Genomic DNA, 23,443 nt, shown 5'->3' on the forward strand with positions numbered 1-23,443 from the left:
AAGGGAGGACATTTGGAAGGAGTAAAGGTGTAGGTGTAACCTACAAAAGAAGAGAAGGCAGGACCATAGGGGGAAAAAGCCAAATATATATAAATATAGACAGATGGTTATAGAAATGATAGTCAACCCACATCTGTGACCTTGGGAGAGCCACTGCAGTTTCTAGTGAAGGGAGGCAAAACTCTGCTGTGGGAGTGGCGTGGGATTTATACCTGTGTCATCTTATAATTTTGTAGATTCATAGGAAATCACTAATGCAACATTAAAAAGCTGGCATGAAACAAAAAAAGAGTATGTCTTGCATGTTAGCTTTGTTATGTATAGTGTTATATTATTTTCTGAAAAAGAAACACACATGCATACATGCACACTAAGGTGAAGTACTTTTCCCCTCTTAGGATGATGTTTGAGCAGTCTGCAGTATGTATACAATTAAAAACCTATTCTCATGCCTTAAACTTATGAGTAAGGAAAATAACGATTCAGGTGACGTCCAAATCCTCATTGCTAATGTGAGATGAATTTTTGAGCAGGTAAAGGTCTCCCCTAAGGTGACCCACCTACTTTGCAGGATGCCTGGAACCTTCCATCTGCCCGACTCCCCCCCAAAAAAGTTTTCTTGTGGGAGGCCAGGCGGTGGGCACACATGGCCCGAAGCACAAGGACCAGCACAAGGAACCCAATTTGAGCCCCTGGCTCCTCAGCTGCAGGGCGGTCGCTTTGCTGGCTGTGAAGCAGGTCTGCAGGTGTCTGTCTTTCTCTCCCCCTCTCTGTCTTCCCCTCCTCTCTCCATCTCTGTCTGTCCTATCCAACAACAACAACAACAACAACAAATGGAAAAAACAGCCTCCAGAAGCAGTGGATTCATAATGCAGGCACTGAGCCCCAGTAATAACCCTGGAGGCAATAAAGGAAAAAAATTATTGATAATTTGCATTTATTTTCTATTCTAAGAAAATAAAGCTTACTTTAAGAAGTGGGGTGGGGGCAGGCTGGAAATAGCATTTTTTTTTCCCATAGCAGAGCACTGCTCAGCTCTGGCTTATGGTAGTGTATGGGGTTGAACCTGGGACTTTGGAGCCTCAGGCATGAAAGTCTCATTGCATAAGCATTATGCTGTCTGTCCCTTGCCCAAAGATAGCCGTTTGTATACTATTTGGATGCTGGTTTTGAATGAAAGGGGCAGCTTGTGACTATCTTCCTATCCCCCACCCTCAGGTATGCGGACACTGTCTTCAGACACGTCCTGTGCACGCTTACTCGGTCACCCTGATAGTAACTGCTAGTGTCCATTTCGCTTAGTAGATCAGCTGTTACCGTGTGCTGTGATGACCAAAGATATGGCTAACAAGCAAACACACCCCGATGTCCTCTTGGTTCTCTTCCAGTATCAGACTGGCCCGGCCCCACCCTGGCCCTTACCTCCTCCAGGGATTCTCTACAGAAATGTTACGCTCTGACCCACACGCTTGTCTTTCCTTACTTCACCATTCTCCCTTTTATTTTTTCCTTGGAATTAATTGTGAACTCCTGCCCTTACAGCAGTCCCCAAAACTCAGGATTTCTCTCCATCTATGACTTGCCTCATGTCTCCAGTTCAGATTTCATAAAACACGTGTGCCTGTGTGACTTCATATATATTTGTTTTCAAAAATGGCATGAGTGAAAGAAATTCCAATCCTTTTTTTAAATTAACAGGACTATCACTTGGGTTTGGTACAAACACGATGAATCCACTGCTCCAGAGAGCCAGTTTTTCCCTTTTTCTTTTATTTGCTAGGACAGAGGGACATGGAGAAAGAAGGAAGAAATAGAGAGGGAGAAAGAAAAGGAGACGCTGGCAGCGTTGTTCCGCTACTGGTGAATCTCCCCCTTTACAGGTAGAGGCTGAGGGGCCTGAACCCAGGACCCTAAGCGTGGCAGCATGTGCACAGCCGGGTGCACCACTAGCCCCAGTGGAATTTCAGCCTTGCATCAGCATCACACACACTGTCTCCTGGCATCTGGGAACTGGGATCCCCAAAAGAAAGTTGTCCAACTGGGTAACGTTTGTGACATCACAGATTCTGGACTAGGCACACCCTCTATGGAGTGCAGCAACCACCCATTCCTTTCCCAGGGAGTCCACACTCCCCCTTTTCTCAAAGGTGATCTTACTCCTCCTCAATTTTCTTTTTTAAAAAATCTTTATTTATTTACTATTACATAGAGATAGAGAGGAACTGAGAGGAAAGAGGAAGGGAGAGAGAGGGACAGAGAGACACGGCTGCCCTGCTTCAACACTCACAGAGCTTTCCCCCTGCAGGTGGGGACCTGGGGTTGAACCCAGGTCCTTGTGCGCTGCAATGTGTGCGTTTAACTGGGTGTGACACTGCCTGGCCCCCTTCTCAATGTTCTTGAAATATGGTTCCCTTAGAGCCTTTCCTCAATTTTAGCCTCTGAAAACTGCTACCAGGTGGAACTTGTCACAGAGACCACAAACTTGTCTACTCTTCCTCTATGCTGGCTTCCTGCTTCCAGCTACCCTGTCATCCACCTCTACCACCTCCTTAGGAACTCCTTCCATGACCCTCTCTTCTCCTTTGCCTTTGTCTGCTACCTGTCCTGTGCCCTTCACAGGACCCAAACACACAACAGTGTCTCTCCAAGTTAAGTCCAGAGGCAAAATATAGAAAGGGAAAGGAACAGAGTGTTGGCTAAAATCAATTTAAAATCTTTGTAAGATAAGGTACTTGAGATAAAATAGATGATATTTAAAGGGAAAAGATAAAAGGCTTGAGGCGAACAAGACAAAAGGTTAAAACCATAAAAGATGAGGCGAAATGTTAAGATCAAAGACTCCAGAGATGAAAAGCTGAAAAGCAATTAAGTTTAGGAATTCGGGCCTGGAAAGACGAAATTAAAATAGAATATAAAAAGAAAGTTCTTGTCTCTAGAAATTCTGTAGAATTCTGTGCTGTGGGGAAGCCAGTGGGTTTCCAGTGACTTTCCTGAGAACTGCCTCTTTGGACCTCCCCGAGCTGGCACCGGGGGGGGGGGGTTTCCTACGCACAGTGCGGACTCACACTTACGTCCCATCCTTAGCTTTGGTTTGGGTGGGAGAGCCTCAAGTGTCCTTGCAGTCCCTTCCTTCCTTCCTTCCTTCCTTCCTTCCTTCCTTCCTTCCTTCCTTCCTTCCTTCCTCCTTCCTCCTTCCTTCCTTTCTTCCTTCCTTCCTTTCTTTCTTTCTTTCTTTCTTTCTGTCTGTCTTTCTTTCTGTCTTTCTTCCTTCCCTCCTTCCTTCTTCCTTCCTTCCCTTTCTTCTTCCTTCCTTCCTTCCTCCTTCCTTCCTTTTTTTTTTTTAATTTGCCACCAGGATTATCTTTGGGGCTTGGTATGAGTACTATGAATCCACCATTCCCAGTGACTTTTTTCTTTCTGTTTTTAAAAATTATCTTTATTTATCTGTTAGAGACAGTCAGCAATCGAGAGGGAAGGGGGTGATAGAGAGGGATGGAGACAGAGAGACACCTGCAGCCCTGCTTCCCCCTGCAGGTGGGGACCAGGGGCTGGCACCCTGGTCCTTGCACATTGTGACGTGTGCCACTCCCTGCCCCCCTCTAATTTTTATTGGATAGGACAGAGAGAAACTGAGAGAGGTTGAAGAGATAGAGAGAGGGAGAGAAAGACACACCCGCAGGCATGTTTCACTGCTCCGTAGGCAGATCCCTTGCAGGTATGGAGCCGGGGGGGGGGGGGCTCGAACCCAGACCCTTGCACTTGGCAATATGTGTGCTTAACTGGGTGCACCTCCGCCCAGCCCCCCCCCCCTTACATACTCTCTCAGCCACTAATAGCTTTGTGGACACTTACGGTTCATCAGTCCAACCCCGGAGAGCCAGGAGGATTACTGCATGGAATCTGCCTCTTTAGCCCTGGCAGCTAAACCGCTTAGAGCAGCCTGATCAGGGGCACTGAGCCCTTCACCATTTTTGCCTCTACACTTGCCAGTGGTTTGGCCTGGAACAGCATCCTCTCGCCCCCCCCCCCCATTCTGTTCCCTGGCTGGGTGTCACCTGTCTTAGAAAACTGTGCTCAAGTGTTTTATGCCCTGAAAAGGTGTTTTTGCATCTTATTGCCATGCACCTTTCTGAGCTCAATTTTCAAACCTGGATTGGTTTTGAAATCAGACTGCCAAATAGTGATCCCTCTGCTTACCTGCCTTCCTCATGACACAAAAGGTTGGGGGCTGGTGGCTGCTAATAAAACAGCTAGTAGGAACAAGCATCCACCTACTCATTTTCTTTTTTTTATTTAAATTTTACTTTGTCTTCTCTTTTAATAGGTTGAGTATGGGTGTGCCTTTAATTAATTGATTAATTTTATTTGTAAAAAGGAGACATTGACAAAACCATAGAATAGGAGGGGTACAGCTCCACACAATCCCCACCACCAGATCTCCGTATCCCATCCTGTCCCCTGATAGCTTTCCTATTCTTTATCCCTCTGGGAGCATGGACCCAGGGTCATTGTGGGATGCAGAAGGTGGAAGGTCTGGCTTCTGTAATTGCTTCCCCGCTGAACATGGGTGTTGACAGGTGGATCCATACTCCCAGCCTGCCTTTTTCTTTCCCTGGTGGGGCAGGGCTCTGGGGAAGTGGAGCTCCAGGACACACTGGTGTATCCTATTCACTTTCTCATCAGATCCTCAACAACCCCTGAAATTATTCACATTTCACAGATTAAGAAACAAAAACTTGACCATCTATTATGGTGATGAATCCTTCCTGACTTTCTGCCAGGTGCCAGGCCAAGAAGGGTTGGACCTTAGGCCACCCACTGAGAAAACTAGGAGGCCACTGACTGATCTTGGGTTCATCTCATTCCTAGCCTGTACTTTTACTATTGTTTTTTTTTTTCTCCTTAGGATACAATAGACATTCAGTCTGTGTGCTGAGAGAAACAAATGAACCAATGTATGAAAGAAAATACTAATTAATGGAAATGGCACAGCCATTGTGCAGAGGACTTGCAATGTCCCAGGTTCAATTCCTGGCATTGCCATTAATCAGAGCTGAGCAGTGTGTGCCTAGTTAAAGTTAAAGAGTACTCTGTTTAAAAACAAAAACAAAAACAAAACAAATAAGCAGTGCTAGCAAAATAGCTAACTTGGGTAGTGCACCCTCTGGCTATTTGTACTGCCCGGGTTTGAGTCTGGTTCCCATTACATTGATGGAAGTTTCAACGTGTGTGTGTGTGTGTGTGTGTGTGTGTGTGTGTGTGTGTGTTTCTATTTCTTTCTCTGTCTGTCTCCCTCTCTCCATGTTTCCCTCTTTCTATTTGAAAAAAACAATCAACTTGGATTGGTAATCCCCTGGAGATGACCAAATCAATCAATGAACTACATTATGTGAGAATAAAGACCTTGGAATCCATTTTCCCCTGCCTTCTTTATAGTATGTCTGCTCGGAGGAGCCTGTGTTTGCATTGTTTGATTACCCATTTGTGCTTCTGAGTAAATTGTATGGAGATGTTAGAAAAATGCCCAAGGTAGACATACAGCACCAATAGAACTTTGCTGGAAACCTTCCTTTAAGGAGGCAAAAAAAGTAAAAAGGACACAGGCTCTAGAGTTGTCTAGTCTTTGGGATTTCGAGGACTCATTTTTATGGTTTGGAAGTGGAATGTATGGTTTAAGCAAACACAATTAAATCCAAATTACCCATGGCCGAGAAGCTACTTGTTATTTTTCAGTGTGGGAACAGAGAAGGCTTTCTAGGGCTAGAATATATTTTTGAAAGAGTATGAGACTTTTTTGTCTTTTTCTTCTTTATAAATGTTGACTAACACACACAGACACACAGAGACACACACACCCCAAATTCCTGAGGAAATTGAGATGGCATTTGTTAAAATTTTGATTTGTTAGTGTCAAAGAGCGTGAAATCTCACTTAAGAAATAGTTTTCTTTTTTCTTGAGAAAGTGGCCTAGAGTTTGCAGTCTATGTCCCGAAACCAAATACAGCGCTGTTAAAGAATACTGGGGATATTTCCGTGCTTCTTAAAACATGCGGGTGCGTGCGTGTGTGTGTTAAAGACTCTCTAGAGGCAGTTCAGGCGATCGTTCATGCCTCCTCATGTCTGAGACGCAGGATGCCCCTTGAAACCTAATACATGTGATGAAGCACCCTCTCCATATGGCTAGTGTGGACCAGATGGAAATCATGGTTCCTCTGATAACTTTCCCATCACCTAAATACAAAGAACAAAACGGGACAAAGTCATTTTCCATAGCTTCCCAAATAATAACCAAACAATAATAATAACAATACATAAACCCTGACAGATACCTTCAGAGAGCTGTGGTATTCTAATGACCGTAACTGCTATAATGGGACTCTTTTTACAGATGGCAGCCGAGGCCGATTCAACCCTTCACTAGTTCCTCTAACAACTGTCATCTACTCTCCCTTCCTTACGGTTCAGAACACAAAAGTTCCTTTGTGCCTTTAGAAAGCTCGCCGTGATTTCAACTCAAAAGAGAAGCACATTAGCCACCATTATGCAGGAGCCATATCATCAGTATAAAAATGAATTTGTAATATTTTGCCACATGTGATGTATTATTGCAGGGCTATGTAAACAATACTGGGTCTGAAATTGAGCCTTGGGGACTGACTCCCTTTACAACTGACAAATTGAGAAGCAAGGCCATCAGCTCTCACATATTGCATCCGGTTAGTTAAACAACTCAGCCAAGATCCATTTCCAGCCCAGTCTGAGATAATCTCTGTCCTGTAATAATAAATCATCGTCAAGGGCGTCGGATGCCCCAGGCAGGCCTGCACCTGTAGACACGGCTATGCTACACAGTTCTGACCTCTTGCAACAGCTCAAGCCAAATCGCTCCTGCGTTTAATCTGAGCATCGGTCAGCGGTATTCACAGCTCCTCTCTGCTCATCAGAAACAGCAGGTTGCTGTCTAGCAAAGGATCAGGGTAGTAGCCTTCTCTTTGTTGATTCTTTTGTTCTTCTCCTTAGAGTCGTAGAGTCAAGGAGAGGTGGCATCTGCTCTGGTGATCAGGTCTCTGAAGTTGTGGGGACAGACTATTGATTCTAGAGGAAGGAAGCAGACTGATGGCAAGGTAAGGTGAGTTGCTGGGGCAACACATTTCTCTGGCACAATACCAGGAATGAAACTTTTGGTTAGGACTGACCTGGCCAGTGACAGTTCTGCTCATTCTTTTCTCCTCAGTGTTCTTCCTTATTTTTCTTTTCTTTTTAAAATTTTTATTTATAAAAAAGAAACACTGACAAAAACCATAGGATAAGAGGGGTACAACTCCACATAGTTCCCACCACCAGAACTCTGTATCTCATCCCTTCCCCTGATACCTTTCCTATTCTTTATCCCTCTGGGAGTATGGTCATTGTGGGATGCAGAAGGTGGAAGGTCTGGCTTCTGTAATTGCTTCCCCGCTGAACATTGAACTTCCCAGCCTGCCTCTCTCTTTCCTTAGTGGGGCAGGTTTCTGGGGAATCAGAGCTCCAGGATATATTGGTGGGGTCATCTGTCTGGGGAAGTCCAGTCTTCCTTATTTTTCTTTGATAGTGTAGTGGTGTGTGTGGTTTGATAACTTTATCTGATTAACACGCATAACAGGATCACCAATACCTGTTGATCTTATCAGACCACAGTTAAAACAGGATGCCTGGCATTTCTCTGACTGCATTTAGCTCTTTAACTCACCTTAAAATTCACAGTACAATTTCAGTATTCCTTCTCTAGTTCCTCTAATAATCTACAGAATCCAGTACACTCATGAACCCAAACTGGAGAGATTGGCAGGAGGTGCTGAAGAGTCCATTTGGAGTTCTAGGTAAGAAGATCTGGCAAGAGAGGAGATTAGCATTTGCTAAACATAGCTAAAACTCTATGTTGCTAGGCTTAGAAATGTTCTTTCATTTAGGTCTCTTGGTAAGCTTGTTGTAGATGTCATAATCATTATTTGAGTACAAAACCAAGACCCAGAGTAGGCAGAGTACCTTGTGCAAGCACACATAACATGCTGAGTGACAGAGTTAGGAGTTAGGGTCAAGACTGTGAGTCCATGCTTTCTTCTCTCCTTACTGCCTCCAGATGGTGTCATCTCAACTCTCTGCAACCTCTTTGTCTTCAGGTTGGATAGGCAAATAGGATTTATGCCATGTTCCCTCAATTAGTAGCAGTGCCTGGAATATTGTGTTGAGAAAGATTTTTTAAAAATATTTATTTTTTATTTATTTATTCCCTTTTGTTGCCCTTGTTGTTTTATTGTTGTAGTTATTATTGTTGTTGTCGTTGTTGGCTAGGACAGAGAGAAATGGAGAGAGGAGGGGAAGACAGAGAGGAGGAGAGAAAGACAGACACCTGCAGACCTGCTTCACCGCCTGTGAAGCGACTCCCCTGCAGGTGGGGAGCCAAGGCTCGAACCGGGATCTTTATGCCGGTCCTTGTGCTTTGTGCCACGTGCGCTTAACCCGCTGCGCTAGTGCCCGACTCCTGAGAAAGATTCTTATTGGGGAAGATTCTGTGGTTGACTAATGATGTCTAGAGTGTGTTCTGTGGCCTGAACAGCGTCTGTGGACTGTCTCCTGAGGTTCCTAGGAGGCGGAGTCCATCCTTTGGCAGAATTGCGCCTGTATACATCTCTGTGTTAGGGAGCGCTGGATATCCGTCAGGAGCTGAAGATGCTGTGATGTTGGTCGAGAAGCATTGCTCCTGTTCCGCTTCATGTTTTAGTAAAAGAGACTTACTGAAACAACAGCTCCTCTGTCATTTTAAATGATGGAAATTGTTTAGTATTCCAATGGCTCAAATTACCTTTGAAGACTTCTGAGAAAGGGTGTGTTCTTAACCTAATTTGAGACTCAGATCATTAATTCCTGGATCCTTGGCAAAATGTTTGTAAATACAGGGGGTGATACTATGCCCTGAAAAGTAGTGCCTACTTGTTTTCTTTCTTGGATAAATGCCATCATAAAAAAAAAATGACAGCCATTTTTCCTGATATAGCCAGTGAGAAATGGGGAGAGGGAGAGGGAGAGGGAGAAAGAGGAAGAGGGGGAGGGGGAGAGGGAGAGAGGGAGAGAGGGGAGGGAGAGAGGGAGAGGGAGAGGGGAGGGGGAGAGAGGGAGAGGGAGAGGGGAGGGGGAGAGAGGGGGAGGGGGAGAGAGGGGGAGGGGGAGAGAGGGAGAGGGGAAGGGGGAGAGAGGGGGAGGGAGAGAGAGGGGGAGAGAGGGAGAGGGAGAGAGGGAGAGAGGGAAAGGGGGAGAGGGAGAGGTATTCCTGTAGCACTGCTTTGCTGCTTGGGAAGCTTCCCTACTGCTGGTGGGGACTGGGGGCTTGAACCTGGGTCCTCACACATAGTAATTCATGCTCCGTACCTGACGTGTCACCACCTTGTTCTGAATTCAAGCTCTTTACCCAAGATTAAATCCTCCAGTTCATATGCTGAAGTAAACATGAGTGACATCTTTTGTTCTAGGGCCTTCGGACTCATCAGGGAAACCAGGTAACTTTTAATTTCAATTGTGTCCCCAAGTACCTTGTAGGATTACTTGCTCACAGTGAAAGATACTGGAACTCAGGACATTGGGGATCACTCACAGTTTTCACAATTAGGCCACACTTCCTCCCAGACACAAATTTTAAGACCCACAGTTAAAGATAAACAGGTTTTCTGCCTGAGTCTATACAGCTTTTGTTTAATTCCAGTGAGCCTGGAACACAGCTGTCCAGATGTGTCTGAGAGATGGAAAGATGGTAAGACCAAATGTTCAAAACCTTGGAGACAAGTTTGGTTCCAACATTAGTTAGAGTTTGACTAGACTGGGAGTTACTACAGGCCAGGTCCCTCAGTTCTTGTCCATTAGCTCCCTTGCTGGTAAGTACTAACTCTCAATCACACAGATGCATTAGAAGTCAAAATTCATGAATTCAGTTACAAGACATGCTCCCTTATTTCTTCTGCTGACAGTGGAATGGGTTTTCCTAGTGGGCTTAGTGTAAAATAAGTTGTTATATTGCAACAGTGAACCCCAGCAAGTCTTTACATTTCTTTAAATATTTATTGATTCCCTTTTGTTGCCTTTGTTGTTTTATTGTTGTAGTTATTGATGTCATCATTGTTAGGACAGAAAGGAGGGAAAGACAGAGAGGGGGAGAGAAAGACAGACACCTGCAGACCTGCTTCACCACCTGTGAAGCAACTCCCCTGCAGGTGGGGAGCCAGGGGCTCGAACTGGGATCCTTATGCCGGTCCTTGCGCTTTGTGCTACCTGCTAAGCTTAGCCCGCTGCGCTAACGCCCAACTCCCAAGTCTTTACATTTTTAAGTCAACTGTAACGACCACCTTATCACACACATCTGCCTCTCAAATCTATCTTTGGTTATATGTGTTCACTAAACATGTGCCTCATATGAGTTCAGTTGAACTCATACCTGACATAGGGGAGAGGTGATTTTTATTTATAAAAAGAGAGAAGCTAGAATAACTTAAAATACCATCAAGTGGGCTAGAGGAGACGTCTAAAACGCATTGCTTGTCACTCACTCAATTGTGGCAATGAAACTCTCAATCTAATCCATTCTTTTAGTCTCACCAAAATCATGAGAGGGCCACTGACAGAGGCCAGAGTGAGACTTTTCAGACCTGGGCTCATCATCATCTCCGTGTCATCTTAGAAGAATCAGGAGAAGGACAAAGAACACCACGTCTGAAGAAGAGCTCAGAGAGTCCAGACAGGACTCTCAGGTGGCTCAGGAAAGGGAGGCCCCAGACCAGGGATAGGTTTAAGCTTTGTATTTACAACTGACTCGGTTTCAGTTGTGTGAACCAGTGGTCACCTCTGCAAAAGAAAGGGAGGACCTAGACTTCCAGAGTCAGCGGCAGATCTGGCTGAGAGGCAGAGAAGTGTCTGCACGCTGCCAGCCAGGCATAACGCAGAAACCCCATCCTGATGCAGAAAATAGAAACAGTGAATTATGGCTCTGTGGCTTTCTTTCTCTGGGGCTGTGTCTGCTCTGGATATAAAGATGTTTGGAGCAGACCATAAATCCAGCCCATGACCCTGGCTTCAGTCCAGTCCCTCTCACCTCCCTAATTCAGATCTCAGGACAACTTGAGCGTCATGTGGAGGAAGACTGTTCTCCTGCCTGTAGAAAATGTTAGATCTTCATATGGATAACAGAGATCAGTTGTAAAACCTAACAATTAGGAAAAGAGTCATTTAGACCAATTCTTTGTCTGCCAAAGTTGCTGCAGCTTTATTTTGTCCTATGCCCTTTCTTTTTGTCATCTGCAGTGGGCGTCACCACAGTGTTGACCGCCACAGGGGACTGCTAGCGCAAACTAGTTACTGTAGATCAAACCCTGAGCTGGGGTGACGGTGATCCATAAAGTGATGTTATGGAGAGAGGCTTTGCCTCCCTGTCCTGGGGGAAGACACTTAAGAAAAGTCTTTCTCTTCCTCATGCTGTCTCTCTACATAACACACGTGCCCCCCCCCCATCTTAGAGATATTAAGGAGGGCAGGGGGTAGATAGCATGATGCTTATGCAAAGAGTCTCTCATGCCTGAGGCTCCAAAGTCCTAGGTTCAGTCCCCTGCACCACCATAAGCCAGAACTGAGCAGTGCTCTGGTTAATAATAATAATAATAATAATAATACTGCCTATAAAGCCAGATTGTACTCTGCTTGGACAAGTCCTTGGTTTGGAATGACTTTTTTTTTTTCCTCCAGGGTTATTGCTGGGCTCGGTGCCTGCACCATGAATCCACCGCTCCTGGAGGCCATTCCCCCCCCCCCCCCGCCTTTTTTGTTGCCCTTGTCGTTGTAGCCTCGTTGTGGTTATTAACATTGCTATTGTTGATGTTGTTCGTTGTTGGATAGGACAGAGAGAAATGGAGAGAGGAGGGGAAGACAGAGAAGGGGAGAGAAAGACAGACACCTGCAGACCTGCTTCACCGCCTGGGAAGCGACTCCCCTGCAGGTGGGGAGCCGGGGCCTTGAACCGGGATCCTTACACTGGTCCTTGCGCTTTGCACCACATGTGCTTAACCCACTGCGCCACCGCCCGACCCCCTGGAATGACTTTTAAAGAGCTGAATCAGGGAGAGTGCAGGCTGACCTGTTTCTGGCTGTACTGAACATGTCATTCTTGTGATCATTGTGAAGAAACAATGGAACTTATCCTGAGCTTAGACAAATGTGATGACATTATGGAGATCACAATTCCTGTGGTTTTGACATAGTAATTTTATGATAACTGTCAGCAACTGTGCTAAGTGGTGCCTGCAGATGAGCTCATAGAACTTTTCACTAAGGAAAAGCAACCCTCTCTCTGTCTTTGCCTTTAATGGAAATTGAAGTTCAGGGACTGCAAATATTTTGGACATGTTCACAGAGCCGTTATGTGCAGACCTAGGATTTGAACTCTGGTTTGTGAGAATTAGACTCAAAGCTTTTTTTTTTTTTTTTTAATTGACATCACTGGTGCTTTACTGCTTCAAACTGATTTTTTCCCCATATAGAAAGAGACAGAGATGGATAGAGGGACAAAAGAAGAGAAGCAAAGGGGGGAAAGGTACTGAGTCCCCACAGCTTCCTCTAATGAAGTGAGAGTCAAGCTTGAGCGTGGGACTGAGCATGATAAAGCAGGTACATTCACATCCCAGGTTCCTAGCCATTTCCTTGTTGTTACTGCTTCTCTTTCCAAAAGCTGATGAGAATAGCATAGTGGTATTCCAACATTGACCTGACTCTGCGCTGCAGAATAAGTCTTCAGAGAAAGAAACTGTTGTCTGGCCTGTGTGAACAGTGACCTGTCACCGTCCTGTTCCACCAGAGGGGCGCTTTCATCATTCCAACCTCAGCAGGTTGAGGACTCGGCCCTTCTCTGTGACCTGGGCTTGCCTTTGTTTCATTTCATGGCTCTCGGTGTCTCTTAACTTATAATTTAAGAGAGGTTATCAGAAGTTCATCTCAGCTCTCCCTCTATCATTAGTCGTCTAATCAAAAGCACAGTAAGATAAAAATATTCACTAGAAATTATCAGTGTGGTCAGCATTTTACATGTAACTCTTAAATCTACTCCGTAGCTAAAAGACAGTTAAACTTTTAAAGATTAATTTATTTTTACTGAGGAAATGTCTTATAAGACTGTGTTGCCTCAAGGATACAATTTCCTATCTGCTCACAGTGTGTACCAGCACCCCTCACCCGCCACAAGGAGCCATCTCCCTCCACCGTAGGACCCCAAATTCCTTCTTTACTTTTTGCTCCTTTCCCTTTGTCTGTCTTCAGATCCACTCAGATAGGTCACAGTTTTACTAGTGTTTTACCCGAGATTTCTTCCTGCTTTGTTTCTTAAATTCTCCCGTGTGTGAAGCCATCCTGAGTCTGTCTTTCTCCTTCTGGTTTATGTTGCTTCGTCTGACCCCTTTAGACTCAGTAGGGATGTCAGACCAGAAACGACCACATGCCTCGAGGAAAATATTGGCAGCACTCTTTTCCATCTACATTTTATAGGCATCTTGAATAATATAAATCCAGTTGCAAGGACAGCTAAAACAAACATAAACTAATGGGGCTACTTCAAATTAAAAAACTTCTGCACAGCAAAAGAAATCACCACCCAAAGAGACCCCTTACAGAAAAGATGATTACATGCCATATATCCTACAAAAGGCTTGTAACCAAAATATATAAAGAGCTCAACATACTTAGCAAAAAAAAAAAAAAAAAAAAGATAGATGACCCTATCCAAAAATGAGGAGAGGATATGAACAGAATATTCTCCAGAGACCCAAAAGCTCAACAAACATGAAAAAAATGCTCCAAGTCACTGTCAGAGAAATACAAATAAATTCAGCAGTGAGACACCACTTCACTCCTGTGAGAATGTCATACATCAGAAAGATGGAGCATACACTGAGAGAGAGAGCCAGAGATGGAATGAACAAAGTAAGAGAATACAAATACGTTGACAGCTGGCGAGGGTGTGGATCTGGTGGGGCTTCTCCTAATTCTGTCAAAGGGTGAGAGGCGGCTGCCTGGTTGTTCCTGTGGGTAGACCAGTCAGCCTGTGAGGTGCTCAGGGACATTTCCAGTTCAGTTCTAGTCAAGCAAAGTCATAGGGATCCAGCCTGTGTTCTGACAAAAGATACACTCTCTGGGAAATTTGGTCCTGGAATCTATCCAGATTTGGGTGGGGGGGGGGGAGATTCTTGCCACGGGGGGTGGGGGGTGGGGGGGGTGGGTCTTTGTCCTACTGGCTGCTCCTGCCTCCCAACAAGCTGCCTCTGGCCTGGGGGATGGGCTGAGGGCCAGTGGGAGACGCATTGCTTGGCTCTGCTGTGTCCTTTCCAACACCCTTTTGCCGTCTCATCGTTGGGTTATGATTTTCCACTGCTGGTGCTCTCTGTTGCCCCTCTGCAGTTTCTCTCCCACTGGCCTGGAAGTCCTGCTTTCAGTCAGAGATGCCAGGATCTGAGGAGATTCCTTGAGGAGACTCAGCCTAGGCACTGTCTTCATGCAGCCATCTTGACCCTGCTTTGATTCCCATCATTTTTGATGTCCGAGGTCCTCATCAGTGTAAGGTGGTATCTAATCATTGTCCTGATTTGCATTTCTCTGACAGTGACACTGAGAGTTTTCTTCTTTTTCATGTGACTGTTAGCCATCTATCTGTGTTTCTTGTTGGAGAAGTATCTGGTCAGGTAGTCTGTTTCTTGATGGGTTTTTTTTTTCTTGTCACTGAGTTTTGTGAGGTGCTTAAAAATCTTGCTTAATAGATCTTTGTATGAAAAGTGATGCGCAAATATCTTCTCTCATTCAATAGGATGGCTTTCTGTTTTGGTGATGGTTTCCTTTGCTATGCATAAGTTTTTCAATTTGATGAAGTCCAAATTGTTTATTTTTTTAAAAATATTTTATTTATTTATTTATTAATGAGAATGATAGGAGAGAAAGAACCAGACATCACACTGGTACATGTGCAGCCGGGGGTTGAACTCGGGACCTCATGCTTAAGAGTTCAGTGCTTTATCCATCGTGCCAACTCTCGGATCACCCAAATTGTTTGTTTGTTTATTTGCTTTTGTTTTCCTTACCGTCGGATATGAATCTAAAAAGAAAGTTCTGACCACCATTCTGCAAGAGGGGGGAACCAAAGCTCAGACAAACTAGTAGGCGTGTCCAAGGTTAGAGATCTAGTCAGGAAACAAGCAAGCCCATGGCTCTCAGGAACCACCAGATAGAATTTTCTTTCACACTTGTACCTCCCATGATCCTTGCTTTTCTCTTAGAATTTAGGCCTTTCTTTTACCTAAACTTTGTTTACCTGTGTCAATGTTCTCAAACTACAACATTCATTCAAATTGGTATGAGGAGAATAGGGAGGGCCGGGCCATGCTACACCCGGTGAAGCACACATAGTACTATGCATAAGCACCTTGGTCCAGGTTTGAGCTCCGGCTCCCCACAAGCAGGGGGGACACTTCACAGGCGGTGAAGTAGGTCTGCAGGTGTCTCTCTCTCTCCCTCTCTGTCTCCCCCTCCTCTCTCAATTTCTCTCTGTCCTATCCAATAAAATGGCGAAAAAAATGGCCTCCAGGAGCAGTGGATTCTTAGTGCGGGCACCAAGCCCCAGTGATAACCCTGGAGGAAAAAAAAAAAAAAAAAAAAAAAAGAAAGAAAGAAAAAAGAAAAGAAAAGAAAATACAGATTGCTGGTCTCCGAAGAGTTTTTGACTCAGTAGGCTGGGGCATATCTGAAGATGCGTATTTCTAAGGAGCGCCTGCGTACTGTTGACACTGGGATAGATGCCACTCTCTGAGAACCACTGTGTTAAGTCCTGAGTGTGCTTTCTTTTCATCTTGCCTCCAATGTCTTCTCCTACCCCCACAACCCCCCTTTTTTGCCTTCCCTGCACCTATCCCCCTGCCCCTCCCACCCACATTTATCTGGGGACATGAGAGTGCTGAATGTGCAGCCTGGCTCCCACGGACAGGCTGAGGCTGACAGGTTGGAGAAATATTAGTGGAACATATGAAGCCCACAGCTTTACAAAGACTCACTGCAGAGCTGGGCCAGAATACAGCACTGCTGTTCCAAACGTTCCTTCTCAGTCTCCCGGGAGTGAATTCACATCCTCTGCTGATGACATAGGAGGGTGAGCTGATTCTGGACTGGGTCTGAACTGGGTCAGAGTGCAGTGGCTAGTCTGCCATCTGGAATGCTGAAACCTCTATGGTTGTTCTCTGCGCAAGGAAGTAAGACGGTGAAGCTGCCGATGGAGGTTGGTCCCTTGTCCCTGTTTTGCCGGCAGCTGCTCCTTGTCCAGGGTGGCAGCTTCAGGCAGCAGTAGATGGTCTTCTGGAGCGACTGGGAAGCCAGGCTCCCACAGCCCTGGGGGTTTCCTCCAATTTATTACTTCTGAAGACTTGGAGCATCTGATGTGCCGGAGATCCAGGAATTCGTAATGCATGTGCCGTCACAAAATAGGCTGCGCTGAGACCAACACCAAGTGGGACAAGGAGGGGGGCATACAGAAACTAGTCTCTGCTGGGCTTGATGATGTGCCGAGCCTTGTGCTTGACCCTTTAGAGTCGTCTCATCAACCTTCACGATAGTTTTGTCAGCTCTATATTCTTACTCATATGCAGAAACTAGCATTTTGAGAGGCCAAATCATTCATCTCAGCCCATAAGTCTCATCAACTAGGAAGCCAGGATTTGAACCCAGGGTACACTGTGTGACTTCACCCGCTGTTATGTTTCGAGAGAGGTGAGAGGAAGTGCTCATAGTCTTGAGGAAAGGTGTAGGATAGAAGAAGGGGGAAGCTTAGGAGTGCTGATTTGCTTGCAATTCTTCTGACAGTTTTGCCTCGAACTAACTTCTGTCAAGTCATTTCTTTTGGAGGTCGGGCAGTTAGTGCAGCAGGTTAAACCGCACATGGTGCAAAGTGCAAAGACTGGCATAAGGATCCCAGTTTGAGCCCCCGGCTCCCCACCTGCAAGGGAGTCGCTTCACAGGTGGTGAAGCAGGTCTGCAGGTGTCTGTCTTTCTCTCCCCCTCTCTGTCTTCCCCTCCTCTCTCCATGTCTCTCTGTCCTATCCAACAACAATGACATTAATAACAACAATAATAACTACAACAACAAGACAACAAGGGCAACAAAAAAGGAAAATAAAATATTTTTAAAAAGTAATTTCTTTTTTGAAAAGTTATGCTTTTGTTTGCTGCAGAGAAGTTTAGAAGGAAAGGCAGTAATACCCTGTGATATCCTGTGAGCCATTTGTCTCCTTGTTTGGTAAGTGACATGGAGTGACTATCTCCCCTCAAAGTTTTGTAAAAGGCAGAACAAATTCTTTTTTTTTTAATAAAAGGCTATATTTAGGTATGCCTTTAAATTTATTTTTTAATTATTTTAATTTATTAATTATATAGAGACATCCAGAAATTGAGAGGGGAGGAGTGATAGAGAGGGAGAGAGACAGAGAGACACCGGCAACAAAGCTTCACCACTCGCAAAGCTTTCTTCCTGCAGGTGGGGACTAGGGGCTCGAACCTGGGTCCTTGTGCACTGTATCATGTTCACTCAACCAGGTGCACCACCACCTGGCCCCAGGAACAACAAATTCTAAACATCCTATACAAGCAGTTATATAAGAAACTAAAAACCAGAGGCCTAGTCATGCTCCAGATGAAATCTCTCCTCCTATAAACCCAAGTCTATTTCTTTGAAATAGAACTCTGCTCCTCTCCTTTTATAAATTAAAAAAAAAAAAACATTAACCAGCTTGTTCCCTACAGTTTCTCTGGTTTGTAAGAATAAGACCCAAAATGCATGATTGTAGTTTCATCCTCAGCCAGAAGAAGAGTAAATTAACGGGAGCTCTCAGGACCTGCCTGCGATTCTCTGTGGTCTCCAGAGCTGGGTCCTCATGGCAAGTAGGCAGAGCATTTGCATTGGCAAGACTTTCTCTAGCAACCACTCATCTGCAGCAAATTGTGACATCCATGGGGTGGGAAAGCCAAACATCTAAACCACTGTTGTGGATAATTGGCCTTGAGCCTCTTAATCCTATAATATGCTTAGTGGTGTCTACAGTCAACCTGCCTTCCAACCCTGGCTGACTGAAATCACTGTAGAGCCCATTCACAGGGTGAGCAATGATACCTTTCATTCCTAGGACCTTTGGCAGTTCTGTAAAGCAACTTTGTTCACATTATTGTATACAGTCCTCAGAACAACTCTAAGAAGGGAATATTTTCACCTTCAGCTTGTAGACAAAGGATACCAGACCTTGAAAATATCACACGGGTAGTAGGAAGCAAAGCCCTACTTCAAATTGAAAACTTGCTCACTGTATCTCTTCCATTCCGCCCCCCCCCTTTTTTTTTAAAGAGAGGAAGATGAAAAGGGAAAGGAGGAGGAAGGAGAAAGGGAGAGAGGGAGGGAGGGAGGGAAGGAGAGAGAGAGAGAGAGAGAGCAGCACCGACACTTCCTTCAGTGTGGTGGAGCCGGGCTGGAACCTGGATCAAGCACAGGTCAAAGCAGTACACTATGCAAGTGTGCTAGTTCACTCATGGCACAGGGGAAGCCTCCGCACTGTGGTTCTGTTGTGTTCTCTGTCTCTATTTATTTGAAATAAAAAGAATGAAGAAAAAAAAAAAGTTGGCCTTGGAGCAGTGAAGTCACACATGTTCTCAGCATTGCCAAAAACAAACATCTATTGAACCTATGAAGGCACAGAGATGCAGGCTTTCTTTCTTTCTTTCTTTCTTTCTTTCTTTCTTTCTTTCTTTCTTTCTTTCTTTCTCCCTTCCTTCCTTCCTCCCTCCCTCCCTTCCTTCCTTCCTTCCTTCCTTTCTATAATTTATGTATTTATTCATAAGAAAAATAGGAGGAGAGAAAGAACCAGACATCACTCTGGCACATGTGCTTCCGGGGATTGAACTCGGGACCTAATGGTTGAGAATCCAGTGCCCTATCCGCTGCGCCACCTCCCGGATCATGAAGACGCAGGCTTTCGTAGGCACGTATGGGACACTAAATAATAAGAAGAAATTGCTCCTGTCCTTGGAATGATTGCATCTACATCTGAACAGGCCAGACATTGACTCCTGAAGTTCTCTGCTTTAATGCAACATCAGCAGCACAGAACCCAGAGTTTTGCCCTGTTCCTCTGAACAGCCTTCCCTGCCTAGCTATTATTGTTATTTTATTTATTTACTTTATTATTTTTTTTCCTGCCTCCAGGAAAAAATATATGTATTTTTTCCCATTTTGTTGCCCTTCTTGTTGATGTCGTCATTGTTGGATAGGACAGAGAGAAATGGAGAGAGGAGGGGAAGAAGGAGATGGGGAGAGAAAGACAGACACCTGCAGACCTGCTTCACCGCTGGTGAAGTCATCGCCCCCTGAAGGTGGGGTTATTTTATTTTTTAAGAGGGAAGAGAAAGAGAAGAGGGAGGAGCAACAGGAAGGAGACAGCACAGCATCACCTCACCGTCCTGGGGCTCTCTAGAGCCATCTGCAGTGCTCCCTCTAGTGCCAGGTCGCAGACACAGGGTCTCCGGCACGCAGCAGGATGCCCTCTACCTGCTGAGCTATGTTCCTCACCCCTAAAGCAAAGATTTTTGACCAAGCCACATAAACGTAAGAAAGCCCCTAAATATGAAATCAGCAGTGTGGCATCAGCCGTGTACGTAAGTGCTTGGCATGGGACTGAGCAGTATGAATCCGGACTGGCTGAGGGGACAGTTCCTGGAAGACACAGTCTTTCATTAGACCTTGAGAGAAATGACGCTGGTGGTTGACTAGGAAATGCACAGTTCTTTAATAATCTTTGCCGAGCGGTGGAACGCAAACCGCTGTGCCACTGTTAGTTGAGAATCAGAGGTTGCTTCCAGTCCAGCAGTTTTGGTCTTTGAGTTTCTTGAGTGAGAACACAGTATGTCAACGAGGGCCAGAGCAACCTGCCCTTTCAATTCACCTCTTAAAAATACAAATGGGGCCTGTTTTGCTGAGAAACCTTTCTGATCACTTGGGGAAACTGAAAGGAATTGAAAATGACTGTTTTCTCCTTTAAGCTTGGGAGTGGGTGGGTGGGTGGGAAATAAGCAAAATAATTTACAGATTGAATATCCGAGTGCTGAGGAAGAGGTCAGCTTTGTTGCTTTCAGAAGAATGATTTACGGGTTCCTTTCCCTTTTCAAGTCCTGTGGTGACATTTGGGGAACATGCTTTTCCATTGATAAGTAATCCTGTAGTGTGATAGAAGAGGGAACAATAGCATGATCTTGGCCAAATGGCTACTCTTAATGTTTACTTAACAGATAAAAAAAATCAGGTGACATTTCCATGAGCGTGTTGTGCAATACTGTACAACTTACAGCTCTGAGATCTGGCACAGAGAATGAGAAATTCCCAAGGAAACTCTAGGTTGGCAGTTTAGAAAAAAAGATCATCCAATATCACTAGGATTGCTGCTGTTTCTCTCCCTCCGGTCTTCACGACTCAGTGGAACATACACAGACTTTGAAGTCCTGTCTGTATTCAGATCCCCGTTGTACCACTTCCTTCGGAGGTGTCAGGAACATCACAAACCTCTTCCTTTACCTCCTACATGGGGTTAATAATACCTCTGCCTCCAGGCTGTTGAGAGAAAGAAGACAGTTATACCCGCATAGTGGCTGGCTTACTCAGAATTTGATGCCTAGGGGACATTCAATAAGTCCATTCATTCAACAAACATCTGGCACTGTGCTAGAGGCTGGGGAGTACAGGAGTGATTAAGACAGATAGTCTCTGCTTTTACAGAGTTAGCGGGTTTTGTTTTGTTTTTTCAGTAGGGAAAGCAGATCCCAAAATACAAGTAAGTAGATTAACACACCATAGTCCCTACAACTTTAACCAAAGTCATAGAAGCCCCAGAGACTAAGAGTGAGAGTGTGGCAAGGGAGGCAAGGGAATGCTTTTCTGAACAGATGAGTTTGAGCCCAGAGTCAAAACAGTAGAAGGAGCTGGCCATGAAAACATGGGGCCTGAGCACTCTGGGTGGAAGAAACAGCATGAGCAGCAGCCCTGAGGCAGCAAGTAACCTGGAGACCGGCAGGAACTGAGCAAGACCAGCAGTTGTGCCCCAGAGAACAAAGCGGTCAGTATCGATGGAGGGATGAGGAGAGGAACTCGACAGTGTCTATTTCACTCTAAGCACAGCTTCGTCGTGGTTTTAGTCCTCCCCATAGTAGTTGCAGCCATTAATGACTGTGTCTGTGTATCTTGATTTAGAAAGGAGGAGCAGGAAGAACCATAGAAAAAAGGATATATATGTATATATGTAATTGTCAGGGAGTCGGATGGTGGCACAGCGGGTTAAGCGCATGTGGCGCAAAGCGCAGGGACCGGCGTAAGGATCCTGGTTTGAGTCCCCGACTCCCCACCTGCAGGGGAGTCGCTTCACAGACGGTGAAGCAGGTCTGCAGGTGTCTGTCTTTCTCTCCCCCTCTCTGTCTTCCCCTCCTCCATTGCTCTCTGTCCAATCCAACAACAAGGACAGCGTCAATAACAACAACAATAAAAAAAAAACCAAGGTCAACAAAAGGGAAAATAAATAAATACATTTTTTTAAAAAAGAAAAAATTGTTAGCCCCTATCTATGACCTTGGGAGAACTAGATTCCAATGGAGGGGATGTGGTAATGGGAACAGTGTGGAGTCGTACCCCTGTTATCTTATAATTTTGTAAATCGACATCACTGTATGTATATCTTGAGAGGAGAGGGAGAGGTAAATAGACACCTGCACTACTGTTCCATTCCTTGTGAAGCTTACCCCCTGCAGGCAGGGGTCAGGGGACTGAGCCTGGGTCCTTGCACATAGCATTGTATGCCCTCAACCTGGTGTACCATCACCCAACCCCGTAAGCACTGTTATTGCTAAGGACCTGTCAGCTGTCTTCCAATTCTTTCTTTCTTTCTTTCTTTCTTTCTTTCTTTCTTTCTTTCTTTCTTTCTTTCTTTCTTTCTTTCTTTTTGCAGGACTTCAAAGATGTGTTTCAAGGATGGGGTGATTGCTGAAATGGTGAGAATGCACATCTCATTGTGGAGTTAAGCCCCTGGAATCTTCAATGAGGGGATGGAGGTCCAGTATTTGCTTCACTAACTCACAAGTCAGGCCTGCAATGAGCCAAGAGCTTTCCCACTTTATGGATGGCAAAAGGAGGTCTGTGGATTTAAGGTAAGTCAGAGAAAGATATTTAAGTGGTAATTTATTGCAAGTCTTTTGTTTCCTAGGAAGAATTCTGTTTTTTTTTTTCTTGCTTGAATACTTTATTTTTATTTATTCATTTTTTAGATCAAAACAGAAAGAAACTGAGAGGGAAGGGGGAGGTAGACAGGGAGAGAGAGAGAAAGAAAGAAAGAAAAAAGAGAGAGAGAGAGAGAGGCTCCTGCAGACCTGCCTCACTGTTTATGAAGCATCCCCCCTGCAGATAGGGATTGGAAGCTTGAACCCAGGTCCTTAACACTGTAACACTATACTAGGTGTGCTACCACCCAGCCTCCTTGTCTGACTTCTTTAATATTCACAGCTGCCTTAAAGGCTGTCATTTTAGCCTGGTTTCTTATATGAGAAAGAAAGAATAAGTTGGTTAAGAAAATATCTCACAAGTATGAATGCTCTGGAAAATAATCTTACTTAATTTTGTTAAGATATACTTTCATAAACATTTATAAATTTTCCACTTTGGATATATTTTCCCCAAATCTTCCACAAATATGTGCACAAGGAGACGTACAGAAGAATATTCAAACTGCTGCTGCCTTTGGTAGTAAAGAGTTACCCATGGAGCCACATGGAGGTGGACCCGGTCAAGCCTGGGCATTAGCAGGCCGAAGACTCAGGCTCAAGTCCCGGGTGCCCCTGCGGGAGCTTCCCAGGTGATGAAGCAGTGTCGCAGGTGCCACTCATGCTCTCCCTCTCTGCCTTCCTCACCCTTCTCCGTTTCTCTCGGCTCTACTGAGAGAGAGATGGAGGGGAAGAAGGAAAGAGATGAAAAAAAACAGAGAGAGAAAAAACAGAGGAAGAGAGAGAAAAAGGAGAGAGGAAGAAGGAAGAAAGAAAGAAAGAAACAAACATGTAGAGAGAAAGAATTATCTATATGAGTATCCCTAAGGAACTGGGTGTCTAAGATAACATGCTTACATGATGGCATATTATACAGCAAATGGAGTGAGCAAGGCCACCCAGAAGTAACATGAATCTCATATGATCTGACCCCACGTGAAAACAAGTCCGTGAAAACAACCCCACGTGAAAACATAACTCTTAGCATATCATATTCTCATAAACTTGGAAAATAAAGAAACCCTAAACAATGAATTATTGAAGCATACATCTATATGTGACCAAA

General features: G+C 44.8%; 1 non-coding gene across 1 annotated transcript; it reads left to right on the forward strand.

Moving 5' to 3' along the window:
• The first annotated feature begins 448 nt into the window (after positions 1 to 448).
• LOC132539987 (U12 minor spliceosomal RNA) lies at positions 449 to 597 on the forward strand. Its single transcript, XR_009551281.1, has one exon. It is a non-coding gene; the product is annotated as a U12 minor spliceosomal RNA (small nuclear RNA).
• The last annotated feature ends 22,846 nt before the right edge of the window (positions 598 to 23,443 follow it).

Source organism: Erinaceus europaeus, chromosome 8, assembly GCF_950295315.1.
Source record: "Erinaceus europaeus chromosome 8, mEriEur2.1, whole genome shotgun sequence".
NCBI classification, from domain to species: Eukaryota; Metazoa; Chordata; class Mammalia; order Eulipotyphla; family Erinaceidae; genus Erinaceus; species Erinaceus europaeus.